Here is an 18,686-nt window from a genome sequence, read left to right as displayed (position 1 = left end):
TCATCAAATTAAAATGATATTTTATTTCGTAAGTTGAAAGTTCTTACAAAATAATAATAATAATTGTTTATATATAACTTGGCAAGTTAACTCCTAGTGGTTGCGTACATAATCTTGCAAAGATTTTACAGACGTGCAATCATGTGTTTATGTTTTGTAACATTTCTCCGTCTAGCCCAACATGATATTTTCACCCAGCCCAACAAGTCCGCGGCTTTCGAGAAAAATACAAATGGGATTTAAATGGGCTGCATAGATGCTACATCATTGTTTCACCCAGCCCACCAAATGGACTAAAAAAACAAATGGACTAAAAAAACAAATGGACTGATAGCTGGGTCCACGGCCACAGCCCATTTTTTTTGTGATTTGCCAAGTAAGTCGCTTAGTCAGGCCTATTGGGCTGCAAATCTTTCAAGACGAGGAGAGCTTTCATTTGGCTGGCCGAGAAAATGGCCCATCAGTAAGGAGAAATGGGCTGTACATTTTTAAAACACATCAAACCGGCAATTAGTTTCAAATATCTTTTTTTTCCATTTCGAGATTTTAAATTACATTAATTTTTATGCGTGGAGAATTTGTTGGATTTTATATTGATATACATTTATTTTTAAAATCAGTTTGAATGTGAGTCAAAATTTCGGGATTAAAAACAGTTTGGACTGCACCGAAATATGCAAAATTTCGTATAATTTTTTAACCGTGGCCACAATATGGGCTGTAATGCTAACAAAAATAATATGGGCTCCAAAAAAACCTTAAAAATTAGCAAATGGGTTGTATGCTGTTTTGCACAGATTTGAGGCTTTCCTAAAAAAAAGGTTGACGCACAAGCAGTGACTGTTGGATGGCCATCCAACGGCCGTCGTGCTTTTTCAATCTCTGCTCTTCCTGCTCCAGCCACTCAAACAGGCGCCGGTGGGACTGCCTGCTCCCTCCTCCCCGCGGCCGGCTCTGCTGTCGCGCAGGCTTCACCACCCCACCGTACTCCCATCGCTGGCCTAGCCATCCCTCTACCCACCCACACCTGCTGTTATTCTCCGGCGACGGCAGAAGAACCAGTAAACCCTCGTACAGTCGTACTCCCCTCCACGTGGGAAAAAACTGCCGAGTCTTCCCTGCCTCCGTGTCGTTCCCTTCCTAGGCCTCGCCGTCGTCCACCGCCCTGGTGCTCTCGGCGCGGCCTGGTCAACGTGGTCGACGACCGACATGCATCTGAAGTGGACTTTACATGGAGAGGCCGACTGCTGGGTCCATGGCCGCACGCAAGGAAATGCCTCCTTATTACGCGCAAAATAATAATTCCTCCACCTGACATTAGGGACCCACCGAAAGGGCCTCTGTATTTCGTGAAAAAAATATTACCGCCGCTGACAGCTCGGACCCACCAGCTATATCTTCGCACGCAAGGAAGTGCCTCCTTATTACGCACAAAAAAATGAATACTCCTCCTGTTAGCTGGGACCCAGTATAGTGGCAGACTGACTTGTGGGACTACTAAGTTGACGGGGACGGAGGGCTTTGTCAACTTAGTCAATATGCACGATTCTAGCTCCAGTGACCGTACGATGTCCATCCAACGGGCGTAGTGCTTCTTCAACCTCTGGTCTTCTTGCTCCAGCCGTCCAAACCAGCGCCGGTCATGCCTCGTGCTCCTGCCTCCCGTGGCCGGCTGCGATGCGGCGGAGGCCTCACCGCCCCCTACTACTCCCACCGCTGGCCAGGCCATCCCTCTACTCACCCACACCCCCTGTTATTCTGCGGCGACGGCAGTCTCACACCGCAGCGAACCAGTGAAATCTCGTACTCCTCTACGCGTGGGCATCCACTGCCACGTCTTCCCCGGCTCCGCGTCGTCCCCTTCCTAGGCCTCACCGTCGTCCACCGCCCTGGTGCTCTCAGCGCGGCGTGGTCAACGTTGTCAAGGAACGGCTTCCATCGGACGTGGAATGTACATGGAGAGGCTGACAGCTGGGTCCACGGCCGCAGCAAGGAAGTGCCTCCTTATTACGTGCAAAATAATTATTCCTCCACCTGACAACGGGACCCACCGGACGGGCCACCGTATTTCGTGAAAAAAACGTTTCCCCCTGACTGCTGGGACCCACCAGCTACATCTTCGCACGCAAGGAAGTTCGTCCAGGCAAAAAAAATGATTCGCCCCCTGACTGCTGGGACCCACCAGCTACATCTTCGCAGTCAAGGAAGTGCCTGACAGTCGGGACCCACCTGGTCGAAGCGTATGTAGCGTTGTCATTCTGGTCGCGAACGTGTACGTACATACTGGTTGATGTACAGGCACACACGTGTCATAGTAGAGGCGCACACGTGTCGTAGTAGAGGCGCGCATGTAGCATTTACATGTACGTACAGCGGCCAGGGTGCAAGAAAGAAAATACGGCCACGTATGTGTACATACGGGCGGGGTCTCTAACACCTACTCACGCATACGTACGGCCAGGGCTCGTGTACATGGCTGGGTCGGAACGGAGGAACATCGTCGTCATCGTGTTCATGGGGAGGCAACGGAATGCGTCGTGTTCATGGGGAAGCAACGGAATGCGCCGTGTTCATCGGGAGGGCTTGGACGGAACAGGCGATGGAAACGAGGCTTGGCGTACCGCAGAATGGAGGAAACAGCCTTGTGTTCGACCGGCCACGTTCGAAACGGGATCCTGTTCATCGGGAGGGGTCTGGCGTACCACAAAACGGAGGAAACGGACCTCCTACGGTCAAAACGGGGGTCCTGTTGATCGGGAGGGGTGTGGCGTACCGCAAAATGGACGAAACCGACTTGTGTTGGAGCGCTACGGTCGAAACGGGGGTCCTGTTCATCGGGAGGATGTGGCGTACCGCAAAACGGGACTCCACGGGATACTGTTCATCTCCACCGTTGACCTCATCCAGCCTCCACGGGCTCCTGTTCATCCAACCTCCACGGGCTCCTGTTCATCCAGCCTCCACCGCGCGCTACTCCACCGGCTACTGTTCAACCACCCCTCCACCGTCTACTGTTTATCCAGCCCTCCACACCACAGGGTCCTGTTCAACCACCCCTCCACGGGCACCCCTCCACTGTCTACTGTTCATCTAGCCCTCCACACCACGGGGTCCTGTTGAACCACCACTCCACCGTCTGCTGTTCATCCAGCCCTCCACACCACGGGGTCCTGTTCATCCACCCCTCCACCGTCTACTGTTCATCCAGCCCTCCACCACACCACGGGGTCCTGTTCATCCAGAGGCAACGCCACCGCTCACTGTTCATCCAACCCCCCCCCCCCCCCCCCCCCGCAACACTCACCGTTCATCCCATCGATCGGCTTCAGTTAGCAGCAGTAGCGAAGGAATCGCTCGATCGGGTTCAGTTAACAGCCATCGATCGATCGCTCGGGTTCAGTAACGCATAGCCTGTAGTGCAATCGCTCGGGTTCAGGTTAGAGCCCAATGCCTCGCTCGAGTTCAGTTAGAGCCAACGCCTCGCACACATGCGCGTACGTGTACGAGAGAAACGCGCATCGCTCGGCCCCCGACCTCCCACCGTAACCGGGAACTCCCTGAAATTTTCCTCCCCCTCGCTTCTACCATGGTTTTTTCCGTCATGGACGGCCGAAAGAATGTCATGTAGCTGCGTCTCCAGCCCGCCCAGGACGAAAAGCCCATTTTCTGTCATGATTTTTTGTCATAGAAGTAGGAGCCCACCACATCTATGATGATACCGGGTTTTGTCACAATTATCGTCATAGAAGTGTCATATGTATGACAGAAAAAAATTTCGTTCGGCCCAAAATGTCATAGATGTGTCTTTTTTTTGTAGTGTAAGGTATAAAATGACGCCGTAATTTTGTTAATATTTTTTATATTGATGTACTATTGTGAATAATGTGCATGCCGCTGTAAATATTATTATTTGTAAATAAATGATTGTTAACGTATGATATGAAAAAATTATATAAAGCCGGAAGAAAATAAATGTTTTACTCATATGATGTTAAAATGTTATTATCGTACTATTATGTTTAGTGGTTGTTTGGATATTGAGTAATTACCCTCGGTTTTGTCATAACCTGTTGTAAGGAAATTTTGTAGAAAACCAGTTGTACTAATAGTCGGTTTTCCAAAAGCTCAGTTTTTGCATGTTACGAGAACCAGTTTAGGATATTTTTGGGGTAGTTAGAGAAAAGTAAACAGAGTTTTAGTTTGTGACGCTCGTAGACGAGTTTGAGAAAAAAATAGATCTCTAAATACCCGTTAACCAAACAACCCTGGAAAGTCTAAGCAAATGATTCTAAGAGCAAACCGAATATTTGTAATGAAAATACGGTTATTATTTTAGTCGTCTGATATGTAAATGTTTTCATCGTACTAGTACTAAATGTTCAGTTACTAATTGTTTGAAATGTAAACATGTATGTTGGTTAGGTACTATGGAAAATTTAGTAGTGTACTATGGGAACGTCTTACATGATGGTCCTTTCGGGGAGGATGTGTCCTTGTGCGAGTCGACTACAGTTATAGTGAGAGACATGGTCAACGTGGGTTATGCAATAGTCAGAAGGTGCATCCGAGCGGTGTTTGGCCCAGGGATGCAGGAAAAAAATGACAATGGAGGCCTTCATCGTTGACGAAGGAAATAATGGGACAGTTGCCCGTTGGGGTTTGCAGCCTGTCACAGGTGATCGGTCGTGGGGGTCGTACATGAGGTTTGCAAGCAATCCCAATAACTCAATGTTTGGTCAGCCGATGGTGTATGTGGAGTTCATTTCAGTCACTGATGTTGCCGGATGCAGTAGCAGGGGTGGTGAGGTCGAGTTGGCCATCACATCAGCCCCTAGCGTCGGCCCATCGGAACCGACATGCGTCCAGCATGTGTATGACACTGGATATTGGTCTGCGACCGTTGACATGAGAGAACACGTGGAGGGATTGCCGGAGGCGCTAGATGATGATGATCATTCTTCTGCGTCTTTGGAGTCAAGCGAAGAAGATGTTCCTCCTCAAAGGGCGGTCGCGGCGGCACTGCAACCTGGGTTTTTACAGGATATGAGCATCACCAATGAATTTCACTCTGTTTCTGTCCTAGGAAGTTGGGAGCCTGGAGGTTGGGCAAGTTTTCCCAGACAAGAAGTCTGCTTACCAGGCAATGAGTAGCTATGCAATCGCCATCCATCGCCAGCATAGAGTGAAGCAGTCTGATAAAACAGAGTTGAAGGTCATATGCATCCACACCGTGGAAGGTTGCCGCAGAAGAGTTCTCGCTAGACTAAAGCCTGGGGTATGTCAGTCATGGCATATCACAACAATAGTGGAGCATAGCTGTGACATTGTTTAGGAAATCGTTAACTGGTAACTACTCGGTTGGCTAGCGAGTATGGGATTAATAGGCTAATCGGCAAGTTAATAGGCCATTTAATCAATTAATCGGATGATTTATCAGTTTATCGGCTACTCGGTGACCCTATGAGTAGGGATTAATCGGCAAGTTAACTGGTTAATCGGATGAATTCTTGAACAGGGGCTGTGAGCAAAATGGGACTCTTTCAAATCACTGTGACAGCAAGATATGTGGCACAGACGATGGAAATGCTTATGGAGGGAAGTCTCAACATTAGTGTTAGGGCTCTGCAAAAATATGCAGAAGATCAAATTGGCTTCCCTGTCAGCTACAACAAGGCTAGGCATGCGAAGGAAAATATATTCAAGAACTTGTATGGTACCTATGAGGAGGCCTATTCTTATGCCCCCAGAATGCTTCATCAGATAGCAAGTGCTAATAGGGGGACTCATGTTTGGCGGAGAGAATGTCCAAACCCAATGAACCCGGGTGAGCTAACCCTGGACCGCTTATTCTGGGCATTCGCCCAGACTATACAAGCCTTCAGGCATTGTCGCCCGGTATTATCAGTTAATGGAACCTTTCTCACTAGAAAGTACAAGGGCACACTATTGGTGGCGATTGCAGCGGATGCAAATAATCAGCTTCTTCCTATTGCATATGCATTGGTCGAGAGTGAGAACAAAGATAGCTGGTTGTGGTTCCTGAGCTGCATGAAGATGGGTGTCGTGAAAGAGCGTGAAGGTGTTTGCAACATCTCTGATCGCAACATTGAATTATTAAGCGCTCTTGACATAATTAAGGTGTCGGAAGAAGAGTGGGGCTGGCCCTATCTAGATGTAAGGTGGTTCATGACGCATTTGGCAGCAAACTTTTACTCCAAATTCAAAAACAAGGATTGGTTCAAGTTATTCAAGAGGATGTGCATGTAAAAAACTGAAGCCAAAATGTATGCGATTTGGGCAGGTATCAATGGTGAGATCGACCGCGCGGCCTTGCCGTAGAGAGAAGACCGGAGGGGTTGTAGGACGCCCATAAATTTGAGCCAGTGGATCCGCGAGAATTGCCCTCATTTGGACAAGTGGGCGCAGGCTCACGACACTGGGGCTTGGTATGGAATAATGACCAGCAACATGTCAGAGGTGTACAATGGTGTTCTTAAAGGGTGCGAGCACTGCCTATCACAACCCTAATTGAAGAAACTTGGAACCGGACCCTGTCATACTTTGCAGACAGGGTCACCGTCGCCAAAGCACAAGTTGAATTGAAGAAGCCATGGTCCGAGAAGATGCAAATACATCTGGACGAGAAAGCAAAGAAGTCCCAAAGTCATGGATGCAGGAAAGTGGACGCACATAGGAATAAGTGGGAGGTCAATGTGCGAGCCAAGTACATTAAGGGTCACCACAGAGGATCAAAAAACCAAGCTGTCACCCTCGGCACAACGTCCTGTGAGTGCACTTGTAACAAGCCCAAGCTTGAGGGCTACCCTTGCAGTCATGTGCTCCGGGCAGCTGCTGATCAAAGAATCAGTGTCGAGCCATACATATCGCCATACTTCAACATGTACAATTTGTACATCACTTGGAACGGTGAGTTCTGGGCTTGGGGCATTGATATAAACTACAAAATGTTATGGCCAGATGGGCCGAAATGGGTTCCAAACACCGACTTGATGAGAACCGCAAAGGGACGATGTTAGTCTAGGCGTCATCGCAATGACATGGACCATAGCCAGATGGGAGAACCAAGGCGATGCCGCATTTGCAGGTGTCCTGGACATTCACGCAGAGAATGCCCGTATCGAGCCAACAACACCACATGATGTTGATATATCTGTACTCGCTATGTCTATTTATATTTGTACTCGTTATGTGTACTTATATTAAATTTAAATTGAATCTCTTCGTATTATTGTACTCGTGATGTTAACTTCAGATAATTAATGTAAATTGTATCTCTTTGTATTTTTTAAGTTAATTTTGACTTGCATTTGTATTTGTGTCTTCCTCATAATTTATATTTGTATGTTTGTGTGCAGGTTATGGCTGAAGTGCCAGTGCTTTTGCAGGGGCCCATGACGCCGGCCACCGTGGCCAACTATTTTTGAAACCAAATACTAAGCATGATTATCGGACTTTCAGACTTCGAACCATAAAGAAAACATGGCCAATACACAATTATTTCCTTTCTCACCTTGACGCTTATGGACTACAAGGTTTTGCTAGGCTCACATCATGCGATGACCAATTACCTTCGGACCCATCCCTTTTGACATCCCTTGTTGACCGGTGGAGACCTAAAACCCACACCTTTCACTTTTGTTTTGGGGAGCTTGCACCTACACTGAAAGATGTTTTTATGATCACCGCTCTACCAATTAGAGGTGAGCCGTTAGTCTCTCCACGAGTGTCTCCATCTTGGGCATTAGATATAGCAGCCCGTCTTGGGATGGAAATGCCAGAATCACATTGTTCTGGTGGCCCTCGGGGCATCCCACCCACCTGGCTTCGTGATAACTTTCGTATTTTAGCTAGCTTCGCCAATGAGGATACGAGGAAAAGACATCTGTTTGCGTATTTGTTGTGGCTCCTCGGGACTCTGTTTTCAAATTCACACGGGGACGTAGTTCTCCCTGGTCTCATCTACATTGTAGAGAAAATGGTAGATGAACCTTTACACAAGCAGCCAAAATACAGCTTCGGTTCTGCCATGCTATGTCATACATATATAGGCTTGTGTGATGCCACACAAAAAACCTCTTTCGCATAAAAAGCTCCGTTACTTTGTGTCGCCTATGAGTTTCTACAGTTGTGGTCCTCGGAATACCTCCCTGTAGGACGACCTCGTATACTAAATCCCGTACATCCATACGACTTTAGCGAGGGCAGTAGTGCAACTATGGCCACCAGGTGGACAAAGGCACGGAAACATTGGTCTCTAGATATTGCGAAAAATTGTTACCCTATGTACCACCAGCAGTTTGAGATACTTGATGAGGTAGAAGTCACATGGAACTCGTGGACTCAGGACTAGATACAAATGGTCTTTCATATTCGACCCATCACAGCAGGCATCTTGAGCGATAGTGCATTCTGGCTGACTCGCTGCAACTTATTGTTCCTGTGGTGTGTTGAGCCTTACAACCCAGAGCATGTAATGAGACAGTTCGGTCTCTATCAAGAGATTCCATCACCTTTTCCAAGATGTATCGATGAGGAAACCCATAAGTAAGATGTGACCTCCCTAAATAGTTAGTGTCTTTTTTTATTTCTAAACTCACACTTTGTTACATAATTTGCAGGCTAACCAATATGGCCAGGGGTTGGAGTTTATACGATTGGCGGGAACATAACATTCAATGGGTAAACAAGTGGGAAAATGAAGCGCTAGCAGATATAGTGCATCAACTTAGGTACATTTTATTTACATTATTTTATTACGATGACCATACGATGCGTGAAGATGTTTTGCTTTCATCACAGCGGTTTATGTAATTATTTAATTTTGCAGACCGTACGATGGAAGTACAGATCAAGCATATAAGCAGTGGTACTGCATCAATACACGTACTAGCCTGGCCAGTCAGCCAACTACTATACCAACACATCTCACACAGGAGGAGCAGGCGCAGAGACATATTGAGCTGCATGCAGCTTACTATCGTGACCAGATGGTAATCACTTGTATCTTTTTTAGGTCCACCATTTCATAATCATTTCAACCAAATAACATCCAAATATTGTTCAGCTTGAAAGTTGCAACGAAGTAGGGCAGATGGCTGCGGAAAGCATGCCGGCCCAGGGCCCAGCTTGCAAGTCATTCCAGAAACGTTTTCAAGAATACATGGCAACAAAGTTCAGATGCAGTAGAGGCGACGACGTTGTCACTGGAGTGCACAACATGTCGGTAGCCAGGTCAGCCAGTCCGAGTGTGGCGCCATCGTCTAGACCGAATGAGGCGCGTACGAGCCATGGGCAGTGGAGGGAGGGTCCGAGTACTAGAACGACATTGCCACGACATGACTCATCTCTGCCACTACATCGCTCTTCTTCTGTGCAGCTTCACCAGGGGCAGACATCTCAGGACCATGGCACGGGCTTGGATTCGATGCCCGAGCAGACTCTTTCCCCAAACCCATATGCGTACACAGGATATGACGCATACACCCAAGGTGAGGGATCTCAGTCCTATCTCTCCACGCGAGGGATCTCCATGCCCGAGGAGACTCGTGTATCAGATTTAAACCAGTACCACATACCATGGCCAGACAGTACAGGCGAGGGATCTGAACAGGAAGTCATGTTTACATTTTAATGCATTTAGAATGATATTATATATATTATCCTCTAACAGTTTGTTTACAATGTTTCCATGTGCAAGACATACTTGATGTTAATTGGGCCGATGAGGACATCCAACGTGGCCTCAACACAGGCATCTGGGGAGCATCACATGATCATGGCGACACGGTTACATCATTAGTTACATAGTTCTTCGGAGGGGACGTTATTGGCCCATCTTTATCCCCGCGGAGTCACAACCATACGCCTACAATTACGCTTCAGGTTTGCAACAAGGATTCTGTCATGGAAGTGTCACGGTAGATGTCCTCATGGGAGGACGTAGTTGTGGAGCCATTGGGACGAGGTTAGCTTAAAGGGGTTAAATGGGACAAGGGACACAGAGAGTTTATACTGGTTCGGCCCCTTGCGGTGAAGGTAAAAGCGTACTCCAGTTGAGGTGGTATTTCTAGGGTTTCGATTACCAGGGAGCAAACATGCTTTGCCTGGATCTCGATTTGATGTTTCTTGCCCTAAGACGCTGCCAGGTCGTCCCCTTATATACACGGGTTGACGCCCTGCGGCCTACAGAGTCCCGGCTGGCTCATACAACGTGTCCGGCTCGGTGACATATCTTACATGCCTTACATTACAAGTCTATACATACATGGCGGTGTATACTTACGGACCTTAAGCCGCCTCTGGGCTTGGGCCTCTTACAAGCCTAATTGTGAACCGCCATGTTGTATACTCTTGGGCTTCATACAGGTGAACCTCCATTGTGGTTGACCCGGCCCCTCCTGGGCGGGTCCTATCTGGTAGTCATATCCCCAACATTAGGCCCCAGGTTGATTTGAATTAGTTCATGTCAATCTTTAATACTTAGAAAAAATCCTTCTTCCTTTGCTTGTGAAACATTGTAACCCGCCATGACGTCATCTCCGGAAATTTCTAAAACCCGCCATGACGTCATCTTTTAACGGATCCTTTATCCTTAATGACCTTCTGAAACTCGAGACGTTTAATTAGCTGGATAATCATCATTTGGCCTCCTTGTTTTTCGCGCATGCCTGTTACTCCTTTCCTTATAAATAGGGTCAGACCATCCCTTTCTCAGTCTCCTTTCTTCTCCTTCTCGTCTTCTTCTTCCTCGCGATGCACCAGCCCTCACAAGCTCCGCCACCGTCGACCTCCGTTTCCTTCATCAACTCCGACCGCTGCATCGCCCTGAATGATCCAGAAACACCACGACACTCCTCCGCTGTCAGCTAGAATCAGTAAGTCTCCCCCTTTCCTTTTCATGGATCTGTTCTTTAGGGTTTTGGTGTTTGTCGGTGTTCATTACTGCTCTTCCTTCTTCTTGTTAGATCGCGTAGCTTTGATCTGAAAACAATGTAGATCCTGTGCGGTAGTAGTCTAGCACCCGCTTTTGATATTAGAACATATCTTATTTGCGATAGATCTCTTCTAGGGCATCTCCACTTTTCTGCGGCTACCTCTGTAGGTTTAGAATCTATTTCCCTTTTCTGAACAGCTGTAGATCCGAATTTATAACTTCAACCTGTGGAACCTGTTTGTCCTACCACTTGGCAAATTTTGCTCTTGGTAGATCTTAAATATCTTAGTCATGGCGGCTTATTCTACCGGCTTATCATTACTTCATATATCATTAGCCCTTGCTTAAGACTCCATTCTGAACATGCACTGCAATTGTTAACTTGTAATCTCACCAACTAATCTTGAGCCGGCAAATTATTTCCTTTCTTTAGGTTGTCCTTTCACCATGCCGCCAAAGACAATTACGACTTGTAACTGGGTTCCCTCCATTGTCACTGAGAGCACTTTGAAGGATTTTGTCACCGTTGGATATTTGCCAGAGAAAATTGTCATGCATTACCGTGCTCCTGACCCGGGCGAAGAGAGACCTCAGCCAAAGGACGGTGAAGTTATTGTATTCACTGATCATATGCACCGGGGCTTCTAGCCACCCGGCTCTAAGTTCTTTCGGGATGTTCTGCACTTCTTCAAACTCCATCTGCAAGACATTGGACCAAACCCCATATCAAACATCTGTAACTTTCAAGTTTTCTATGAGGTATACCTTCAAGAAGAGCCTAGTGTTGAGCTTTTCAGGGAATACTTCTACCTGAACCAGCAAAATGAGTTCACAAACGGGCCGAGCTTGGAACTTGGTGGAATTTCAATTCAACGTAGACGAGATGCCATCTTCCCTCAAGTAGCTCTGCCAAGATATCCCAAGGACTGGAATCAAACATGGTTCTACTGCAAAGATATCTCGCCGTCTGATGAAAATCCATTGCCGGGTTATCGTGCTGAACGTCTCGACTCAAGTTATCAGCTCCCTGATAAACTTACCGCCGCTGAACGCAAGAAACTCGTCCCTACAATCAGAAAAGTCCAAGCCTTGCTAGGAAACGGTTTAACCGGAGTTGATTTGATCCGCTGCTGGGTCGCATGGCGGATCATACCCTTAAGCCGCCGATCCGGCTTGATGTGTACTTATACCGGAGGAACAGACGATCCCTTATGCCATAGCTCTCTGTGTCTGACTATAGCAACCAGACCTCAAACGGTCCAATCTCTGTGCTTCGGTGTCATCCCTGGATCAGTAATGCTGACACCACACAGTACTTGAGGGATTTATAACAGAGTAGCAATCACACACTATTACATCGAATGTCTCCAAAGAGAACTTATTACAATAATATGGCTTAAGGCCATCTAATGCGATAACAGCGGAAGGCTTGGAAGATAAGGTGAGTCCATCAACTCCAACGGCATAGGTGAGCTGCACGGCAACGACCTAACGAACCTTACTCCTCGTCTGAAAAGTCTGCAACATAATACGTTGCAGCCCGAAAACAGGTCAGCACATGGAATATGCTGGCAATATAACACAGTAGAGCAGAAACAGAATAATGCTATCACTACATGCATATATGGCTGGTGGAAAGCTGTATGGTTGTAGTTTTGCGAAAAGCCAATTTTTCCCTACAACAACGGAATATATTTTAATTTTACTATCATGGTGGTTGAAACATCATTGAGAAGGTATCCCCAACTCAATCCCAATTAAAGTGAATTAACATCCCAACAATATTAATTAAGCATGGTGAGATACATGTGATAACCCAAGTACTAGATACTCAAGAATTGTCCATAACCGGGGACACGGCTAACCATGATTAGATTGTACACTCTGTAGAGGTTTGCGCACTTTTCCCCACAAGACTCGATCGCCTCCATTGGATTTCTCGCACTACATGGTGTTTGAGAAACGGATGACCGAGACACAGTCTTTTAGAAACGTTAACTCTCTACTCCGGGTAGACCATACCAAACCTACAAAACCAACTACCTGCTGATCTACCTCTTCAAGAGCTTCACATAACTTACTCAACTATGCTAGAGCCCATAATAGCTTGTGGCTGCACACGGTAGTTTCTATCATGAATCATCTCAGTTCCCTTTGAGCCTGGGTGGCGGTCCATAGGAAGATCATACGGGTACCCCGGAATTTCCAGAAAAACAGACAACACTGGTTCCCCAGGTGCCTCAGTCCACCCATTTGTTTGATTAAGTTGCCACCTTAAGTTGAACCATTAATTAACAATCTCACATCTGGCATGAATTTCACTCAAACCCAAACCACGTCTACGAGCATAGCATAGCAATAAGCAATACGTAGAAATAACTCCCAAGGGTTTGAATGTAACAGGGCAATAGGTTCTACCTCAGCAGCTACTTCCCAACCCACAAGTTAATGACATCCTAATCATGCAATGTTTGAGGATTGGAACTAATGCATAAAAACTGGGTAATAATGGGATATGATCAAAGTGTTACTTGCCTTGCTGACGATCCGCGAATCCTAGAGACTCGTAGTAACACGCTTCGCACTCCGGGAATTCTATCGCAAGCAAACAATAACATACATAAGTAACAAGCAACGATGCACAAGAAAAACTCAAATAAGAGAGGTTGACCAGAAAGTTCAAATTAAGAACTCCGGTTCGCAAAAAGAATCAAAACAAACGGAGCAACGAAACTCAAACGACGAAAGAAAGAAGCTTCGTTTACTAATCTGAAACTAGGTCAAATTTTACAGTAGCAAAAACTTGTTTGAGTTGGTTAAACGGAAAGAGGGTTTCGAGACGAAACTCCAGGCGCTTGAATCGCCTGATTCCGTTAAACGAGCAAAAAGATAAACAGAAACTAAGATCGGATCAGAAATCACGATCAGAAAAATCGCGGAATAAATCCGATAAAAGAAAACTCACGAACAGACTAACGAACGAGCGTTCGTTAGTTGTTTCTAACGGGCGAGGAACCTTTCGTTAAAACAAACGTTTGAACGAACGTCCGCTAACTAGAAGAACCGAGAAAAACCGGCGAATCCAAAAAAAACCGGATCTAGGGTTTCTGAAAAAAACCGAACGGTTTTTATAAAAAAAACCGGCGGCGGGGCGCGGTGGCTACCTCCGGCTAGGGGCTCCGGCGAGGCGGGGCAGCGGCTCACGTGGGCGGCGGGGCTTGGCGGCGGCGGCGGCATCGCGAGGCGGCGGCGGCTGCGGGCGGCAGGGTTGGCGCCGGCGGTGGTGGTGTTGGGGCGGGGGTGGCGGCGTATATAAAGGGGCGGGGACGGCGACTTGGAGGAGGGGGCATGGCGCGGCGGCTGCGGAGTCCAACTCAGACTCCGGTCCGAGTGGCGGCGGCGGCGGCAGCGCGCGCACGCAGGAGGCGGCGGTGGCGGCCTGGCGCGGGAACCCTTTTTTTAAACTTTGCCGACCAAAATAAAATCCTAGAAAAAAACCTAAAAATGCCAAAACAAATTTTCACCATCTAAATAAAATATTTAGAATAGGATGAACATTTTCGTGGCCCTAAAATGCAATTTGAAAAACATGCAATTTTTCTAATGCAAATAAAATCCGAATAAAATCCAATAAAAATCAATTTAATGATTTTAATATTTTTCCTCCAATATTTCATTTATTTTGGAGAAGTCATATTATCTCCTCTCTTTAATTTTTAATGTGAAATATTTTTTGGAGAGAAATAATTAAAATCAAATCCTGTTTTCATTATTTGATAAAAGAATCAAATATGAAGATCGGGAAATCCCCAACTCTCTCCGAGGGTCCTTGAGCTGCTTAGGATTTCGAGGATTACGGAACGAGAAAGCAATAAAACATGATATGCATGGATGATCTATGTATAACATTCCAAATTGAAAATTTGGGAAGTTACAAACCTACCCCCCTTAAGATGAATCTCGCCCTCGAGATTCGGGTTGGCTAGAAAATAGGTATGGGTGGTCCTTTCGGAGATCATCCTCTCGTTCCCAGGTAGCTTCATCCTCGGTATGGTGGCTCCACTGAACTTTACAAAACTTGATAACTTTACTGCGGGTGACTCTGCTGGCAAACTCAAGAATCTTAACTGGCTTCTCCTCATAAGTCAAATCACTGTCCAACTGAATCGCCTCCAAGGGTACTGTATCTGTTAATGGTATTTCCGCCATCTCAGCATGACACTTCTTCAGCTGTGAAACGTGGAACACATCATGGACTCCTGACAATCCCTCAGGTAACTCCAACTTGTAGGCGACTTCTCCCATCTGTTCCAAAATGCGATACGGTCCTACAAATCTCGGGGCTAACTTTCCTTTAACTCTAAAACGTTTCACTCCTCGGAAGGGCGATACTTGCAGATATGCTCTATCTCCAATTTTGTAGGTTACCTCCTTGCGTTTTGAGTTTGTGTAACTCTTCTGCCTGGAGTGAGCAATCTTCATTCGGTCTCGGATCAGTTTTACCTTCTCCTCAGATTCTTTAATCAAGTCTGGTCCAAACAACTGTCGGTCTCCTACCTCATCCCACATCAACGGTGTTCTGCACCTGCGTCCATACAGGGCTTCAAACGGTGCCATCTTCAAGCTGGCTTGGTAGCTATTATTGTATGAGAACTCTGCATATGAGAACTCTGCATACGGCAAATCGTCATCCCAACTGGATCCATAATCTAGCGCACAGGCTCTCAACATGTCCTCCAAAATTTGATTGACTCTCTCAGTCTGTCCATCTGTCTGCGGGTGAAACGCTGTACTGAACTCCAATCTCGTTCCCAAAGTCTGGTGTAACTGATGCCAAAACTTTGAAGTAAACTGTGTTCCTCGATCCGATACGATGGTCCTCGGAACTCCATGCAGACATACGATCCTGGACATATAGATCTTGGCCAACTTTGCACTTGTATAGGTGGTTTTCACTGGGATGAAGTGAGCTACTTTGGTCAAACGATCAACTACTACCCATATGGAATCATATCCTGCTTTAGTCTTGGGTAATCCAGTGATAAAGTCCATGCCAAGTTTATCCCACTTCCATTCGGGTATCGGCATAGGCTGTAACAGTCCTGCTGGCTTCTGATGTTCTTCCTTAACTCTCTGACATACATCACATATGGCTACATACTCGGCAATATCCTTCTTCATACCAGTCCACCAGAAATGTTCCTTCAAATCCAAATACATCTTGGTGTTTCCGGGGTGTATCGAGTATGGTGAGTCATGGGCCTCTTGAAGTATTAACTTCCTGATCTCCTGGTTGTTGGGCACATAAACTCGGTTCTCAAACCATAGGGTATCGTGCTCATCCTCACGAAAACCTTTGGCCTTTCCTTTGCCCATCTTCTCCTTTACCTCGGCAATCTGTTTATCATCTTTCTGAGCTTCCCGAATCTTGTCCAGCAATGTCGACTGAACCTCCATTGTGGCAATGAACCTTCTAGGTACAATCTCTAACCGAAGTTCCATGATGTCCTTTGCTAATTCCTTCGGAAGTCCTTTACTTTCAAGGGTATTAGCATAACTCTTCCGACTCAATGCGTCTACTACGACATTGGCCTTTCCTGGATGATAGTGTAGCTTCATGTCATAATCCTTTATAAGCTCCAACCATCTCCTCTGCCTAAGGTTCAGCTCCTTCTGGGTGAAGATGTACTTCAAACTCTTGTGATCCGTGTACACATCACAACGGTTTCCAATAAGGTAATGTCTCCAAGTCTTCAACGCATGCACTACGGCTGCTAGCTCCAAATCATGCGTAGCATAATTCAACTCATGAGGTTTTAGTTGTCGTGAGGCATACGAAACAACTCTTCCGTCCTGCATAAGCACACAACCAAGTCCTAAGAGAGAGGCGTCGCAATACACTTGGAACTCCTTATGTATATCTGGCAGTACTAGCACTGGGGCTGTAGTCAAACGTTCCTTCAACTCCTGGAAACTTGCTTCACAATCTTCTGTCCATTTAAACTTGGTATCCTTCTTCAACAGTTCAGTCATTTGTTTTGCAATCTTGGAAAAATTCTCAATGAATCTCCGGTAGTATCCTGCGAGTCCAAGAAAACTGCGGATCTCGCTAACTGAGGTGGGCGCCAACCATTCAGTGATTGACTGAACCTTGCTGGGGTCTACTGCTATACCTTCTCCTGATATAACATGTCCAAGGAATCCGACTTCCTTCAGCCAAAACTCTCATTTGCTAAACTTAGCATACAACTGGTGTTCCCTGAGCTTCTCGAGAACTAAACGCAAATGCTCTTTGTGCTCCTCCTCATTCTTCGAGTATAGCATGGTATCATCAATAAACACCACAACAAACTTGTCCAAATACTCCATGAACACCTTTTCATCATGCTCATGAAATAGGCAGGGGCGTTAGTCAGTCCAAACGACATGACCGTGTACTCGTATAATCCATATCGCATTATGAACGCCGTCTTTGGTATGTCCTTCTCTCGTATCTTCAACTGATGATACCTCAATCACAAATCGATCTTCGAAAACACTTTAGCTCCTTGCGACTGATCAAACAGATCGTTGATCATCGGCAGTGGGTACTTGTTCTTAATCGTCACTTCATTCAATGCTCGATAATCAACAACCATCCTCAGGGATTTATCCTTCTTCTCAACCAAAATTACTGGGCTCCCCAAGGTGATGAACTTCTTCGGATATATCCTTTCTCCAATAACTCCTTGATCTGTTTCTTAATTTCTTCTAGATCATTTGCGGGCATCTGATAGGGTCTCTTGGATATTGGTCCTGTTCCTGGTAACAACTCTATCAAAAACTCAATATCTCTGTCCGATGGCATGCCTGGTAACTCCTCTGGGAAAACATCTGGGTAATCCTTCACTACAGGCATTTCCTCCTGAACAACTCCCGTAAGGGCATTCACTTGACTCCTCCTAGGCACATGCCTAGATACATACTTAATCCTTTTTCCTTCCGGGGTGGTGAGATAAATTGACTTACTAGCACAGTCAATGCTTCCTCCAAACTTTGACATCCAGTCCATACCCAATATCACATCCAATCCTTGTGACTCCAAGATAATTAGGTCGGACAGAAAAACATGTGTACCAATGGTTAAGGGTATCTGGCCACACCATCGGCTAGCCATATACTCTGCTCCTGGTGAACTCACTAAAAGAGGGGTCCTAAGGGTTTGGGTTGGTAGTTTAAACTTATCCACAAGTCCCCTTGATATGTATGAATGCGATGCACCAGTATCGAAAAGAACAAGAGCGGTAAATGACTTAACCAAAAACTTACCTATTACCGCGTCCGACTGTTCTTCAACCTCCTCCACGTTAACGTGGTTCACTTGTCCTTTGTTGAATGGATTGGGCTTCTTCCCAGTGCTTCCATTTCCGTTTCCATTCCTTTCTTCGGGGCAATCATTGGCATAGTGCCCTGTCTTCCCGCACTTAAAACAGGTAACCTGACTTAAGTCTCTTTTGGCGGGAGTGGACGGGTTGGAGCGGTTCTGATTGTTGTTAGCTCCGTTCCCATTCCCATTCTTAGCACCACTGTGGTTATGTGATCCTCCTCCAGTGTGGTTGTGACCTCCATGGTTGTGAACAAGTCCTCCCGTGTTCGGAGTTAGGCGAGGCTTCTGTTGAGCTCCTGAGTTATGCTTCCCTTGTCCATACTTTCTCTTGTGGCTCTCAATCTACTGTTGTTTCCCTTCAATCAT

This window comes from Triticum urartu, chromosome 3A (assembly GCF_056163025.1).
Source record: "Triticum urartu cultivar PI428250 chromosome 3A, HENAU_Tu73, whole genome shotgun sequence".
Taxonomy (NCBI): Eukaryota; Viridiplantae; Streptophyta; class Magnoliopsida; order Poales; family Poaceae; genus Triticum; species Triticum urartu.
The sequence above is the reverse complement of the archived record's forward strand: the minus strand, read 5'-3'. Positions refer to the sequence as shown.